The following is a 15034-nucleotide window of genomic DNA, read 5'->3' as shown; positions in this document are numbered from 1 at the left end:
ACAGTTGAAATACCCTTCAGTGTCTTTCCAAAGTGCTAATTACTCCAGAAAAAACTTGCATTGATCGTACATGTAACTCTGTGTCTGAACACTCCTGGCAAGAGATTGGTGACACAAATATTTGCCAAACAAATGTAAGCCAATGTCTCAAAGGCCCTCCAAATACGTGCATGCTCTGCATGTATTTGGTTTTTCAGATTCTTTTTTTCTGCTTCTTCAAATATGCTGCTGAGCCCTTATAGTAAATTTTTAGTTTCAATTATTTTATTGTTCAACCCTAGACCTTTTATTTAGTGTCTTTTTTTTTTTGTAGAGACAAGAGTCTCACTTTGTCGCCCTCGATAGAGTGCTGTATCATCACAGCTCACAGCAACCTCCAGCTCTTGGGCTTAGGCAATTCTCTTGCCTCAGTCTCCTGAGTAGCTGGGACTGCAGGCACCCACCACAATGCCTGGCTATTTTTTGTTGCGGTTTGGCCGGGTCTGGGTTCAAACCCGCCACCCTTGGTATATGGGGCCAGCACCCTACTCACTGAGCCATAGGCACCACCCTATTTAGTGTCTTTTTAAATAATTTTCTCTCCGTATTGATAGGCTGCATTTTATGACATATCATTTTCATATTTTTCTTTAATTCTTTAGACACAATTTTCTTTCTTTCTTTCTTTCTTTTTTTTTGTAGAGACAGAGTCTCACTTTATTGCCTTAGGTAGAGTGCTGTGGCATCTCAACTCACAGCAACCTCTAACTCCTGGGCTTAGGCAATTCTCTTGCCTCAGCCTCCCAAGTAGCTGGGGCTACAGGCGCCTGCCACAACGCCTGGCTATTTTTTGTTGCGATTTGGCCGGGTTTGAACCCGCCACCCTCAGTATATGGGGCCGGCGCCCTACCCACTGAGGCACAGGCGCCGCCCCACAATTTTCTCTTTCTTTCTTTTTTCTTTTTCTTTCTTTCTTTTTTTTTTTTTTTTGGACAGAGTCTCAAGCTGTCAGCCTAGTAGAATACCATGGCGTCACAGCTCATAGCAATCTCCAACTCTTGGGCTTAAGCGATTCCCTTGCCTCAGCCTCCCAAATAGATGGGACTACAGGCACCCACCACAATGCCTGGTTATTTTTTTGTTGTTGCAGTTATCATTGTTGTTTTAGCTGGCTCAGGCCGAATTCAAACCCACCAGCCTTGGTGTATGCACCAGCCTTGATGTATGCGGCTGGCGCCCTACCCCACTGAGCTACGGGAGCTGCCCATAGACATGATTTTCTCTAATTCTTATTACAATAGCTGAGTTAAAGTCTTTGACTAGTAGGTGCAACATTTGGGCTTCCTTAAAGTCGGTTTCTATTTTACTTTCTAGGGACAAGGTCTTGCTCTGTCATAATTGCAGTGGCACAATCATAGCTCACTGGTAACCTTGAAAATCTGGGCTCAGGGCGGCGCCTGTGGCTCAAGGAGTAGGGCGCCGGTCCCATATGCCGGAGGTGGGGGGTTCAAACCTAGCCCTGGCCAAAAACCACAAAAAAAAAAAAAGAAAAGAAAAGAAAATCTGGGCTCAAGTGATTGTCTTGCTTCACTCTCCCAAGTAGTGAGGCCCACAGGCACAGGATGCTAGGCTAGTTAAAAATAACTTTTTTTGTAGAGTCCAGGTCTTGCTATGTTGTTCAGGCTGCTCTTGAACTCCTGGCCTCAAGCCTTCCTCCTGCCTCCCAGCCTTCCAAAATGCTAGGATTACAGGTGTGAGCCCCTGTCAGTTTCTATAGACTGTTTTTTCCCCTGTATATGGGACACCTTTTCCTCCTTCTGAAGACAAAATATTTTATAATATCATGTGACTACTCTGTAAATCAGACTCCCTCTCCAATCAGTTAGTTGTTGTTCGTTTAGTGACACTTATAGATTAATGCTGTAAAGTCGATTTATTTATGTATTTATTTATTTAGTTAGTTAGTTAGTTTTGCTGTATGTGGTCAATGAAGTTTCTGCCTGGTTACTTTAGTGGCCAGTCAATGATTGGAACAAGATTTCCTTAGATGCTTTGAAGCAATACATCTCTCACTCTTTGCCAAGGTGTGTCAGTTGGTTGCAGTCTTCAATGCTCTGGCAGTTTCCCCTGCCTTCATCTTCACTTCTTCTTTGTGCAGGACCTCAAGGTCACCAGAGTTGAGAGCCTGGGGCCTTTTCAGATATTTCCTGGACATACGCGCACAGTTCTGCAAATACCTGTGGACTTCATGATGCCCAAGAATATGTTAGAATGGTGATCCTGGTAGGCAGCTGGATGTCAAACAATTTTCTGCTGATTATTTAGACGAACTCTCTAGGGATTGGGTTTTTCAATCAGTGAGCACTGAGTGAGGTCAAATAAAGACTAGGCCTTTTGGGCGGTGCCTGTGGCTCAAAGGAGTAGGGTGCCGGCCCCATATACTGGAGGTGGTGGGTTCAAACCCAGCCCTGGCCACAAAAAAAAAAAAAAAAAAAGGACTAGGCCTTTTTTTATAGGGCACTTAAAGGGAGCTGTCACATAAGTCAAATAGTGACGATTCTACAGGGATGGGGCTTTGGGGGACACTCCAAACCCACTCTGCTCCCTCTAGTGGCTGCTAGGCACTGGTTTTCATAGCTACTGCACAGTTATGAGACTGTTGATTTTGAAGAATACTGTGGAGCTGGGAAGAGGAAGATGTCAAAAAGGCAAGCAAAAATGCCACAAAGGTCACTGTTCTTACGAAGATTCAGCTATTTTTCTCAAATAAATATTACTTAGATTTTGTTAAAGTTTTGTTTTGTTTATAACTGACAAATTATAATTATCTGTGTTTGTGGAATATAACGTGATGTTTCTTTTAGATTGTCCAGTTGGTTGGTGTATAATTATTCACAGTAGTCTCATGATCCTTTGAAATTCTGTGGTGTCTGTTGTAATGTTTTCTCTTTCATAAAATTTTGATTTCATTTATTTGAGTCTTCTCTTTCTTTTAAGTTAATCCAGTGAAGGTTTTGTCAATATGTTTGGCTTTTAAAAAACCAACTGTTACTTTTTTTAACCTTTTCTACTGTTTCTTTTTTGAGACAGAGTCTCACTTTGTCGCCCTCAGTAGAGTGCTGTGGTGTCACAGCTCCCAGCAACCTCCAACTCCTGGGCTTAGGTGATTCTCTTGCCTTAGCCTCCCAAGTAGCTAGGACCACAGGCGCCCGCCACAACACCCAGCTATTTTTTTTGCAGTTTGGCCAGGGCCAGGTTTGAACCTGCTACCCTCGGTATATGGGGCCGGCGCCCTACCCACTGAGCCACAGGCACCACCCTGTCTCAAGATATTTTTAAATTTCTTTTCTAATTTCTTCTTTGATCCCATACTTGTTCAGGAGCATGTTGTTTAATTTTTATATATTTGTTAATTTTCATGATTCCTCCTGTTATTGATTTCTAGTTTCATACCATTATAGTTGGAATGATAATTAATAGGATTTTAATCTTCTTAATTTTTTAAGACTTGTTTTGTAGCCTAACATACAACCTATCCTAGAGAATGTTTTGTGTGTACTTGGGAAAAATGTATATCTGTGCTGTTGGATGGGATGTTCTACAAATATCTCTTAGGTCTGTTTGGTCTAAAGGGTAGTTCAAATTTAGTTTTTCTTATTGAGTTTCTATCTTGATGATCTGTTCAATGTTAAAAGTAGAAAATTGAAAGCCCCTGCTATTATTGTGTTGCAGTCTCTGGCTCCTTTCAGATCGCCTGATATTTGCTTTATATATTTCAGTGTTCTTTTTTTGGGGGGGGTTTGCAGTTGTCATTGTTGTTTAGCAGGCCTGGGCTGGGCTAGAATCTGCCACCTTTGGTGTATGTGGCTGAGCTATGGGCGCCACAGAGCTATGGGTGCCAAGCTGTATTTCAGTGTTCTGATGTTAAGTGGCTATATATTTATAGTTGTTATATTTTATCAGTGAATTGACCCTTTTATCACTATATAATGACATTCTTTCTCTATTTTTACACTTTTTAACCTGAAGTCTATTTTGTCTGAAATAAGTATAGCTACCTTTCTCTCTTTTTGTTTCTATTTACATGGAATATCTTTTTCTATTCTTCACTTTTAGTCTGTGAGTGTTCTTTAAGGTAAAGTAAATCTCTTATAGGCAGCAAATAGGTCTTATTTTATTTATGTATTTATTTTTTGAGAGAGTCTCACTTTATCACCCTCTTAGAGTGCTGTGGCATCACAGCTCACAGCAACCTCAAACTCCTGGGCTCAAGTGATTCCTCGGTAGCTGGGACTACAGGCACCTGCCACAATGTCTAGATATTTTTTAGAGACAGGGTCTCACTCTTGCTCAGGCTGGTGTTGAACTCCTGCGCTCAAGTGATCCTCTTGCCTTAGCCTCCCAGAGTGCTATGACTATAGGCATGAACCATTGAGCCTGGGCTATGCTCAGTCTTTTTTTTATCGTATTTTCTTTTTGCCCCTCATATATAAACACATTAAGAGATTCTCATGCCTCATTCTCAACCAAAAAAATGCTAACCCCAAAACACATAACCAGGCTCGGTGCCCGTAGCACAGTGGTTACAGCACCAGCCATATACACTGAGGCTGGCGAGTTCAAACCCAGCCTGGGCCAGCTAAAACAACAATGACAACTGCAATAAAAAATAGCCGGGCATTTTGGCAGGCTCCTGTAGTCCCAACTACTAGGGAGGCTGAGGCTAGAGAATCACTTAAGCCCAAGAGCTGGAGGTTGCTGTGAGCTATGACACTACAGCACTCTACCCAGGGTGACACAGTGAAACTCTGTCTCAAAAAAAAAAACAAAAACATAAAACCATGTAACTAGAATAAAGAATACACTGCTTCTTTATTCTGCTTGATCTAGTCTGCTATGCAGCCTCTCCACTGAATTTTTTAGTTCAGTTATTGTATACTTCAGCCCCATGATATCTGTTTAGTACATTTTTAACACTTTCTATGTCTTTGTTGAAAGCTTCAGTTTGTTCTTGTGTTGCTCTTCTGACCTTAGTAACTATCTTCATGACTATTACTGTAAATTCCCTGCAGGTGAATCACATATCTCCACTCACTTGGGTTTGTTTCTGAAGTTTTATCTTGTTCTTTTATTTGGAACATATTCTCTGTTTCTTTATTTTCCTTGACACGCTATGTTGGTTTCTACACATTAGATAAGAAAGCTACCTCTTTCAGTCTTTTCATACTGGCCTTCTCTCATGTAGGAGAAGGATCTCATCTGTCAGTCTGACCATATATATTTTTTTTTCTTTCTTTTTTGAGACAGAGTCTCACTATGTTGCCCTCAGTAAAGTGCCATGGCGTCACAGCTCACAGCAACCTCAAACTCTTGGGCTTAAGCTATTCTCTTGTCTCAGCCTCCCAAGTAGCTGGGACTACAGGAACCCACCACAATGCCTGGCTATTTTCTTGTTGCTGTTGTCATTATTGTTTAGCTGGCCCAGGTTGGGTTTGAACCCGCAGCCTCGGTGCATGTGGCTGGCTCTGTAACCACTGTGCTACAGGTGCTGAACGCAGATATATATTTTTATTATTTTTCTTTTTTGAGATGGAGTCTCACTCTGTCGTCCTGGGATGGAGTGCTGTGGTGTCATCATAGTTCACAGCAATCTCCAACTCTTGGGCTCAAGAGATCCTCCTGGTTCAGCCTCCCAAGTAGCTGGGACTACAGGCACCTGCCACAATTCTCAACTAATTTTTCTATTTTTTTTTTTTTGTTTGTTTGTTTTAGTAGAGACTGAGGCTTCATTCTTGCTTAGGCTGGTTTCAAACTCCTGAGCTCAGGTGATCCACCCTCCTCAGACTCCCAGAGTGCTAGAATTACAGGTGAAAGTCACTGTACCCTGTCACGAAGTCTGTTCTTAACAGGAAGAAATAAAAGTTATTTTTGTGTGTTTGTTTCCTGTGTGTTTTCCCCTGATAGTAGAATTAAAGTGCTTAACCAATCTGAATGTGAATTTCACTTCTCAAAAAGCATGTTAATTTTTTTTTCTGTTGTGCTGACTCACATCATGGTCTTGGGTCATGATATAACATGATTTCTCATTTCTAGAGAAGTTAAAATTCTTTTTTTCTCTCTCTCTCTTTTTTTGAGACAAACCCTTTATCACCCTCAATAGAGTGCGGTAGTGTCATAGCTCATAGCAACCTCAAATTCTTGGGCTCAAATGTTCCTCTTGTCTCAGGCTCCCAAGTACCTGGAACTACAGACACCTGGCTAATGTTTCTATTTTTAGTAGAGACAGGTCTTGAACTCTTGAGTTCAAACAATCCACCCGCCTTAGCCTCCCAGAATGCTAGGATTACAGGTGTGAGCCACCTCACCCGGCCCTGGAGTTTTTTTTCTTTCTTTCTTTTTTGAGACAGAGTCTCAAGCTATTGCCCTGGGTAGAGTGCTGTGGCGTCACAGCTCACAGCAACCTCAAACTCTTTGGGCTTAAGCAATTCTCTTGCCACAGCCTCCCGAAGAGCTGGGACTACAGTTGTCTGCCACAACACCGGCTATTTTTAAGTTGTAGTTGTCGTTGTTTGGCAGCCTGGGCTGGATTCAAACCCACTAGCTCCCGTGTATGTGGCTGGTGCCCTAGCCACTTGAGCTACAGGCACCGAGCCTAGAGTTTTCTTTTTGATAACACAGGACAAAGGCCATTTCATGGCCACACTTTTTTTTGCAGTTTTTGGCCGGGGCTGGGTTTGAACCCACCACCTCCTGTATATGGGGCTAGTGCCCTACTCCTTGAGCCGCAGGCACCATCATGGCAACACTTTTTTTCTGTTGTCTTTCTCCCCAAGTTCAGGCCCTCAATTCATAAAAATAAAACAATCAAGGCATCTTTTACACCAAAATCATTTTAAACTTCCCAAACAGGGGTAGGTGCCTGTAGTCCCAGCTACTCAGGAGGCTGAGGCCGGAGGATCCCTTAAACCAGGAGCTTGAGGTTGCTGTGAGCTAGGTTGATGCCACAACACTCACCTGGGCAACAGAGTAAGACTCTGTTTCAGAAAAAAAAAAAACTGTAAGACCCTCAAGATTTGTAAATACATTCACTATCTGGGCAGTGCCTGTGGCTCAATGAGTAGGGCGCTGGTCCCATATACTGAAGGTGGTGGGTTCAAACCCGGCCCTGGCCAAAATGCAACAAAAAACAAACAAAATAAAATAAAATGTGTTAAAAAAATAAAATTAAATTAAAAAAATACATTCACTATCTTTATCACCCACAGAGCTCAGGCAAATGGAGAACAAATGCAATTATCAAAAATCAGTTAGTTGAATTGGTTGAGAAAAATAATCCTCAATGTGCAAGGTGGCTCACACCTATAATCCTAGTACTCTGGGAGGCCAAAGTGGGAGGATTGCTTGAACACAAGATTTGAGACTTGGCACCCGTAGCACAGTGGTTACAGTGTCAACCACATACACTGAGGCTAGTGGGTTCGAACCCGGCCCAGCTAAACAACAATGGCAACTGCAACAAAAAATAGCCAGGCGTTGTGGCAGGCACCTATAGTCCCAGCTAGTTGGGAGGCTGAGGCAAGAGAATCACTTAAACCCAAGAGTTTGAGGTTGCTGTGAGCTGTGATGCCACAGCACTCTGCTGAGGGCAACATAGTGAGACTCTGTCTCAAAAAAAAAAAAAAAAAAAAAGAGTTTGAGAACAGCCTGAGCAAGAGTGCCAGTAGTCTCTACTAAAAGTGCCAGTAGTTCCAGCTACTTAGGAAGCTGAGGCAGGAGGATCTCTTAAACCCAGGATTTGGAAGTTGCTGTGACATGGAACTCTACTCCACATGACAGAGAGAGGCTCTGCCTTTTTTTTTTGAGACAGAGTTTCACAAAAGACTCTCGCAGATTCACCCTCAGTAGAATGCCGTGGCGTAACAGCTCACGGTAACCTCAAACTCTTGGGTTCAAGCAATTTTCTTGCCTCAGCCTCCCTTGTAGCTGGGACTAAAGGCACCCACCACAATGCCCAGCTTTGTTGTTGTTGTTGTTGTTTGTTTAGCAGGCTTGGGCCAGATTTGAACCCACCAGCCCCGGTGCATGTGGCCAGCACCCTAACCACTGAGCTACGGGTGCCTAGCCGAGAGTCTCTGTCTTAAGAAAAAAAAAAAAAAACAACTCTTCCTGTCCACCTTTTCTTCCCCAGGGTCTTCAAAGTAGCCATAAGTGGTGCCCTCATGAATTGTAGCAGTCACTGGTAGGTTTGTGCTGTTATGTGTTATACTCCAGTGAACATTCTTCTCTCTTTCATTCTGATACTGAAAATTAATAGATTATCCACGTGATTTGGTACTATCAAAAACTGGTTTCTATTGTTTTCTGGTGTTTTTGTTTTTCTGAGCAGAGTCTCACTTTTGTCACTCTCCGTAGAGTGTAGTGGTGTCCTAGCTCACAGCAACCTCAAACTCTTGGGTTTAAGCAATCCTCTTGCCTCAGCCTCCTGAGTAGCTGGAACTACATGTGCCTGCCACAAAACCCAGCTATTTCTTTAGAGACAAGGTCTCGCTCTGGTTCAGGCTGGTCTCCAACTTCTGAGCTCAGGCAGTCCACTTGCCTTGGCCTCCCAGAGTGCTAGGATTACAGGTGTGAGCCACTGCACTCCTTTCTGTTGTTTTTCTAAAGATACCTGCCATACTTTACTGCCAGAAAATAGACTTGTGTATCTAAGATTACCCATAAACCACCACTCAACCTATCAAAATGTCAGCAAAATTTCCAGCAAAATTTCAACCCCAAAGCCAAAGACTTATAAGAAGGAAAATGCTAACCCAAGAACATGTCACTAGAAATAATTTTATTTATCTATCTATCTAGGCAGAGTTTCACTCTGTTGCCCCTGGGGAGATTACTGTGACACCACAGCTCACAGCAACCTCAAACACTTGGGCTTAAGCAATCCTCTTGCCTCAGCCTCCCAAGTAACTGAGATAATGGACACCTGCCATGATGCCCAGCTAATTTTTCTACCTTTAGAGACAGAGTCTCACTCTTGCTTAGGGTGGTCTTGAACTCCCAAGTGCAAGTGATCTACCTGCCTGAGCCTCCCAGAGTGCTAGAATTACAGGTGTGAGCCATGATGCCCTGATAGAAGTAATTTTAAAGAAAAAGAGATGGGGAGGTGCCTGTGGCTCAAAGGAGTAGGGCGCTGGCCCCATATGCTGGAGGTGGCAGGTTCAAACCGAGCCCCGGCAAAAAAAACTGCAAAAAAAAAAAAAGGAAAGAAAGAAAAAGAGATGAGTAAAGTTAATGAAGGAGTTATTACTGTGGCTGCTGTCTTGGTATTTTGGGTAAGGTACTCATATCCTTTTTTTTTTTTTGCCATATGATACAGCACTTTTTCTTTCTTCTGGTCTCTAATGCTCAATTTAACAGATTATACTTGGGCCAACTGGAATAAAAACAATATCCTTTGTCAGTGGGCCACTCTCCTAAATGTCTCTGCTGGCGTTGGCTTACATCTACACCAAGAATAAACTCTCTGCTTGATTTCCAGATTGTTCCAACGAATCTCTTAAAGTTCATGATAGAATAGAGTTTGTCTCAGGTGATAGATTTTATAAAGTCATATGCCAAATTCCTTAGAATACTCTCCCTCATGGGCATGCTCACAAAAATCTCAAAATCATGTAAAATTCCCTCCTAGCACTCTGGGAGGCTGAGGCAGGTGGACAACTTGAGCTCACAAGTTTGAGACCAACCTGAGCAAAAGTGAGACTGTCTCTACTAAAAATAGAAAAACTGAGGCAAGAGGATTGCTTGAGCCCAAGAGTTGGAGGTTGCTGTGAGCTGTGATGCCACAGCACTCTACCCAGGGTGACAGCTTGAGACTCTGTCTAAAAAAAAAAAATTCTCTCTGTGCTATGGAGGAGTATGCTACAGGTCATTTTTTATTCATTTATTTTACTTACCCTAAAATTTGCCTATTTCAAGCTTACAGTGATTTTTCTGAGTGATACAACCTCATGAAAAATTAGAATGTTTTCATTACCCCCCAAGAATTTTCAACTCTCACAATTAGTCCCTGTTCTCACTTGCAGCCCCAGACAACCACTAATCTACTTTCTATCTCTATAAATTTATATTTCCTGGACATGTCATATAAGTAGAATCATATGAAAGTCTTTCATGTCTGGCTTTTTCACTTAGCATAATGCTTTTGAGGCTCCTTTATAACAGAGCACACGTCCATAGTTTGTCACTTTGTACTGCTGCGCAGTATTCTCTCCCCTGGTTATACCATGCTTTGTCTATCCGTTCACCAGGTGATAAAAGGTAATTTCCCGCTTGGGGATATTATGAATAGTGATACATAATATTATTAACATCCATCTGTAAGTTTTGCTGTTTATTTTCATTTCTCTTGAGCAGATACTTAGAAGTGAAACTGCTGGGTTATGTGGCAGTTTTACATTTAACTTTTTGAGAACTGCCATACTGTTTTCCAAAGTGCTTTACCATTTTACATCCCTGTCAGTGTATGAAGGTTCCAATTTTTCTACATCTTTGCCAGTGGTTGTCATTGCCTGTAGTATTTTTTATGGTCATTCTAGGGGGATATGAAATGGTATATCATTGTGTTGTAGGTTTTTTTTTTCTTTTGGAGACATAGTCTCACTTTGTTTTGCCCAGGTTAGATAGACTGCAATGGCTTCAGCCCAGCTCACAGTAAACTCAAACTCCTGGATTCAAGTGATCTCCCTGCCTCAGTCTCTGGAGTAGCTGGGACTGTAAGTGCCCGCCACAACATTGGCTAATTTTTCTATTTTTAATAGAAACAGAGTTTCACTATGTTGCTCAATTTGGTCTTGAACTCTCAAGCTCCAGGGATCTTGGTCTTGGCCTCCCAGAGTGCTAGGATTACAAAGGTGAGCTGGGCCATCATTGTGGTTTTAATTTGCATTCTCCTAAAGATTAGTGATGAGCAACTTTTCATGTACTTATTACCTGTTTGTTTGTCTTCTTTGATAAAATGTTTCCTTTCTTTGATGAAATGTTCGTTCTTTCTTTCCCTCATTGTTTGATTGTGTTGTCTTCTTATTGAGTTCTAAGTGCTCTTTTTATATTATGGATACAGATCCTTTATCAGATATTTGTTTTGCGAATATTTCCTCAAGTCTATTGCTTTTCTTTTAATTTTATTAATGGTGTCCTTTTTTTTTCTTTTTTTGAGACAGTCTCAAGCTGTTGCCCTGGGTAGAGTGCTGTGACGTCATAGCTCACAACCTCCAATTCTTGGGCTTAAGGTATTCTTTTGCCTCAGCCTCCGAAGTAGCTGGGATTACAGGTGCCCACCACAACACCTGGCTATTTTTTCTTTTGTTGTTGTTGCAGTTGTCATTGTTGTTTTAGCTGGCCCCAGGTTCAAACCGCCAGCCTTATTGTATGTAGCCGGTGCCCTACACACTGAGCAATGGGCATCACCCTACCCACTGGAGCTACAAGCACTGCCCTAATGGCGTCTTTTGAAGTACCAGGTTCTGAATTTTGATAATGTCTAGTTTATTGTTTGTTTGTTTTGAAACAGAGACTCACTGTGTCACCCTTGGTAGAGTGCTGTGGCATCACAGCTCATAGCAACCTCAAACTCTTGGGCTTAAGCGATTCTCTTGCCTCAGCCTCCCAAGTAGCTGGGACTACAGGCACCTGCTACAATGCCCAGCTATTTTTTGGCTGTAGTTGTCATTGTTGCTTGGCAGCCCCAGGCTGGTTTTGAACCCACCAGCTCTGGTGTATGTGGCTGGAATCCTAGCTGCTGAGCTATAGGCACTGAGCCTAATTTATTAGTTTTTGCATTGATTGACTATGCTTTTGGCCCCCAAAATAAATAAATGGGCCAGGTGTAGTGGTTTGCACCTGTTATCCCAGTAATTTGGGATGCAAGAGGATTGCTTGAGTTCAGGAGTTCAAGACCAACCTGAGCAACATAGTGAGACCCCCATATCTACAAAAAAAAAAATTTTTTTTTAAGACAGAGTCTCACTATGTCACCCTCTGTAGAGTGCTGTCATGTCACAGCTCACAGCAACCTCAAACTCTTGTGCTTAATTGATTATCTTGCCTCAGCCTCCCAAGTAGCTGGGACTACAGGTGTTGACACCTGGCTATTTTTGTTATTGTTATAGTTGTCATTGTTGTTTAGCAGACCTGGGCCGGGTTCAAACCCCCCAGGGGCAGTGTATGTGGCTTATCTTTTAATTTTATTAATGGTGTCTAACCACTAATAAAACAACTGGGCTACAGGTGCCAAGCCATGCAAAAATTTTTTAACCCCCAATCCCCAAATGAAAGGTGGAAGTTCTAATCTAAGAAATTTTTGTTGGGTGCTGCCTGCAGCTCACTGGCCCCATATACTGAGAGTGGCGGGTTCGAACCTGGCCCCGGTCAAATTGCAACAAAAAATAGCCAGGCATTGTGGGGGGTGCCTGTAGTCCCAGCTACTTGGCAGGCTGAGGCAAGAGAATCACCTAAGCCCAGAGCTGGAGGTTGCTGTGAGCTGTGACGCCATAGACTCTACCGAGGGCAACAAAGTGAGACTCTGTCTCTAAAAAAAGAAAGAAAGAAAGAAATTTCTGTCTAACACAGAGTCTAGAAGACATTCTCCTGTTTTAGTCTCACAATGTTACTGCTTCATCTATTACATTTAAGCCAACAGTCCATTTTGAGTTAATTTTTGTTTGGTGTAAAGATCTAAATTAATCTTTTTTATGTGTGGATAATAATTGCCTGAGCACCATTTGTTGAACAGACTTTTTTCCCCAATGAATTCCCTAAGCACCATTGTCAAAAATCAATTAACTATAATTATAAGGATTTATCACTGGATCACAGTTCTGTCCCATTGATCTATGTTTATCCTTATGCCAGTACTACTGCTCCAGGAAATCTTAATGTGGAGAAGTATTAATACATTCTGCAAACTCCTAAGAGCCTGTGGATAACAACTGCAGAAAGTAGGATTCAGATACATACTTTTTTTTCTTTTTTGTAGAAACAGAGTCTCACTGTACCGCCCTCGGGTAGAGTGCCGTGGCGTCACACAGCTCACAGCAACCTCTAAGTCTTGGGCTTACGCGATTCTCTTGCCTCAGCCTCCCGAGCAGCTGGGACTATAGGCGCCCACCACAACGCCCGGCTACAGATATATACTTTTATAAATGACTCAAAAATAGCATAGCAGGCCTTTGTTAAAGTATGCTGGATTGAGATTGTACTGATCTAGGGCTGGGCGAGATGGCTCACGCCTGTAATCCTAGCACTTGGGGCCAAAACAGGTGGCTTGTCTGAACTCCCAAGTTCGAGACCAGCCTGAGCCAGAGTGAGACCCCCCATCTCTAAAAAATAGCTGGGCTCTGTGGCAGGCACCTGTAGTCCCAGCTACTTGGGGGGTTGAGGCAAGAGAATCACTTGAGCCCAAGAGTTTGAGGTTGCTATGAGTTACGATGCCACTGCACTCCCCCAAGGGCTACAAAGCTGTCTCAAAAAAAAAGATAGTACTGATCTTAAATTCCACTAGTTCTAATGTATCTATAAACAAATTGTATTTGTAACAAGTATCTGGGAGAAAATAGGATACATCAGCTGGCCTGTCCTTCCTGGATTGCTTGCTTTTCAGGTTGATAGTTATTTGCATAGGTTTAAAGAGCTGGTTCTCCTTGTTACTAGGAACTAATTGAAAAATTAAATTGAGAGGCTCGGCGCCCATAGCACACTGGTTACAGCACCAGCCACATACACCGAAGGTGGCAGATTCGAACCCGGCTGGGGCCAGCTAAATAACTGCAACAAAAAATAGCTAAGCATTGTGGCAGGCGCCTGTAGTCCCAGCTACTTGGGAGGCTGAGGCAAGAGAATCGCTTAAGCCCAAAAGTTGGAGGTTTCTGTGAGCTGTGATGCCACAGCACTCTACCAAGGGTGACAAAGTGAAACTCTTTCTCAAAAAAAAGAAAAGAAAAATTAAATTGAGGCCAGATACAGTGGCTCACGCCTATAATCCTAATATCTAGGTGGCCAAAGCCAGAGGATCCCTTGAGCTCAGGAGTTTCAGACCAGCCTGAGCAAGACTCAATTTGCTACTAAAAATAGAAAAAGTAGCTGGTCATTGTGGCAGGTGCCTGTAGTCCCTGCTACTCGGGAGGTTGGGGCAAGAGGATCACTTGGGCCCAGTAGTTTGAGGTTGCTGTGAGTGATGCCATAACACTCTAGCCCAGGTGAGAGAATGAAACTCTATCTCAAAAAAAAAAAGATAACTAGGACCATGGTAGAAATGGTAACAAGTTCTTCATAGTTGTCACTAGGTCTGTTGGCAAACCTGTGATTCTCTTCTCTGGGTTGAAGCTTGAAGAACCTATATGGAATCCACCAAGTTCCCTTTTCCTGTCTCATGGAAATATATGATGGAACCTCCATTACCCTGGTCAAAGTGAGAAGCAGAATCCCCCTCCCTTATAACTCAATTAAATATTGCAGATTATGCAAGAAAGGGTGACCAAGTGAAACTCTGTCTCAAAAAAAAAAGAAATGTAGTTGTATTAAGTCACTGAGATATTAGGGATATTACTATAACATAGCATAGATTATTACAAGTGCTACAAACTATACTTAATGGACCACATGGCCTAAAAACCTTCTAAATTATTGCTTTCGGAACTGCTCAGGTTGCTAAGTTTGGGTTCCAGTTCTGGGTCTGCCAGACCAGCTCAGGCCCAGCTCCTCTGGTCAGGCATGGACCCACTGTCCCTTTAGGACAGCAGTCCTCTTCCTTTGCACTGACAACTTAAAAAAGGAAAAAGGAAGAAGACAGGAAAACCTCGCTACATACCCTGAATCCCCGAAAATAAGATATCCTCCGAAAATAAGACCTACTTACAGGAAAGATAAGATGTCCCCTGAAAATAAGACCTAGCGCATCTTTGGGAGCACACCTTAAAATAAGACACTGTCTTATTTTCGGGGAAACAGGGTAGCATCACCGCCTGAGCTCTGCCTCTTTTCCCCTCCCATCCACCTTCTGACC

The sequence above is a fragment of the Nycticebus coucang genome, chromosome 14 (assembly GCF_027406575.1).
Source record: "Nycticebus coucang isolate mNycCou1 chromosome 14, mNycCou1.pri, whole genome shotgun sequence".
In the NCBI taxonomy this organism is placed as follows: domain Eukaryota; kingdom Metazoa; phylum Chordata; class Mammalia; order Primates; family Lorisidae; genus Nycticebus; species Nycticebus coucang.
Note: the sequence above shows the minus strand (reverse complement) of the source record.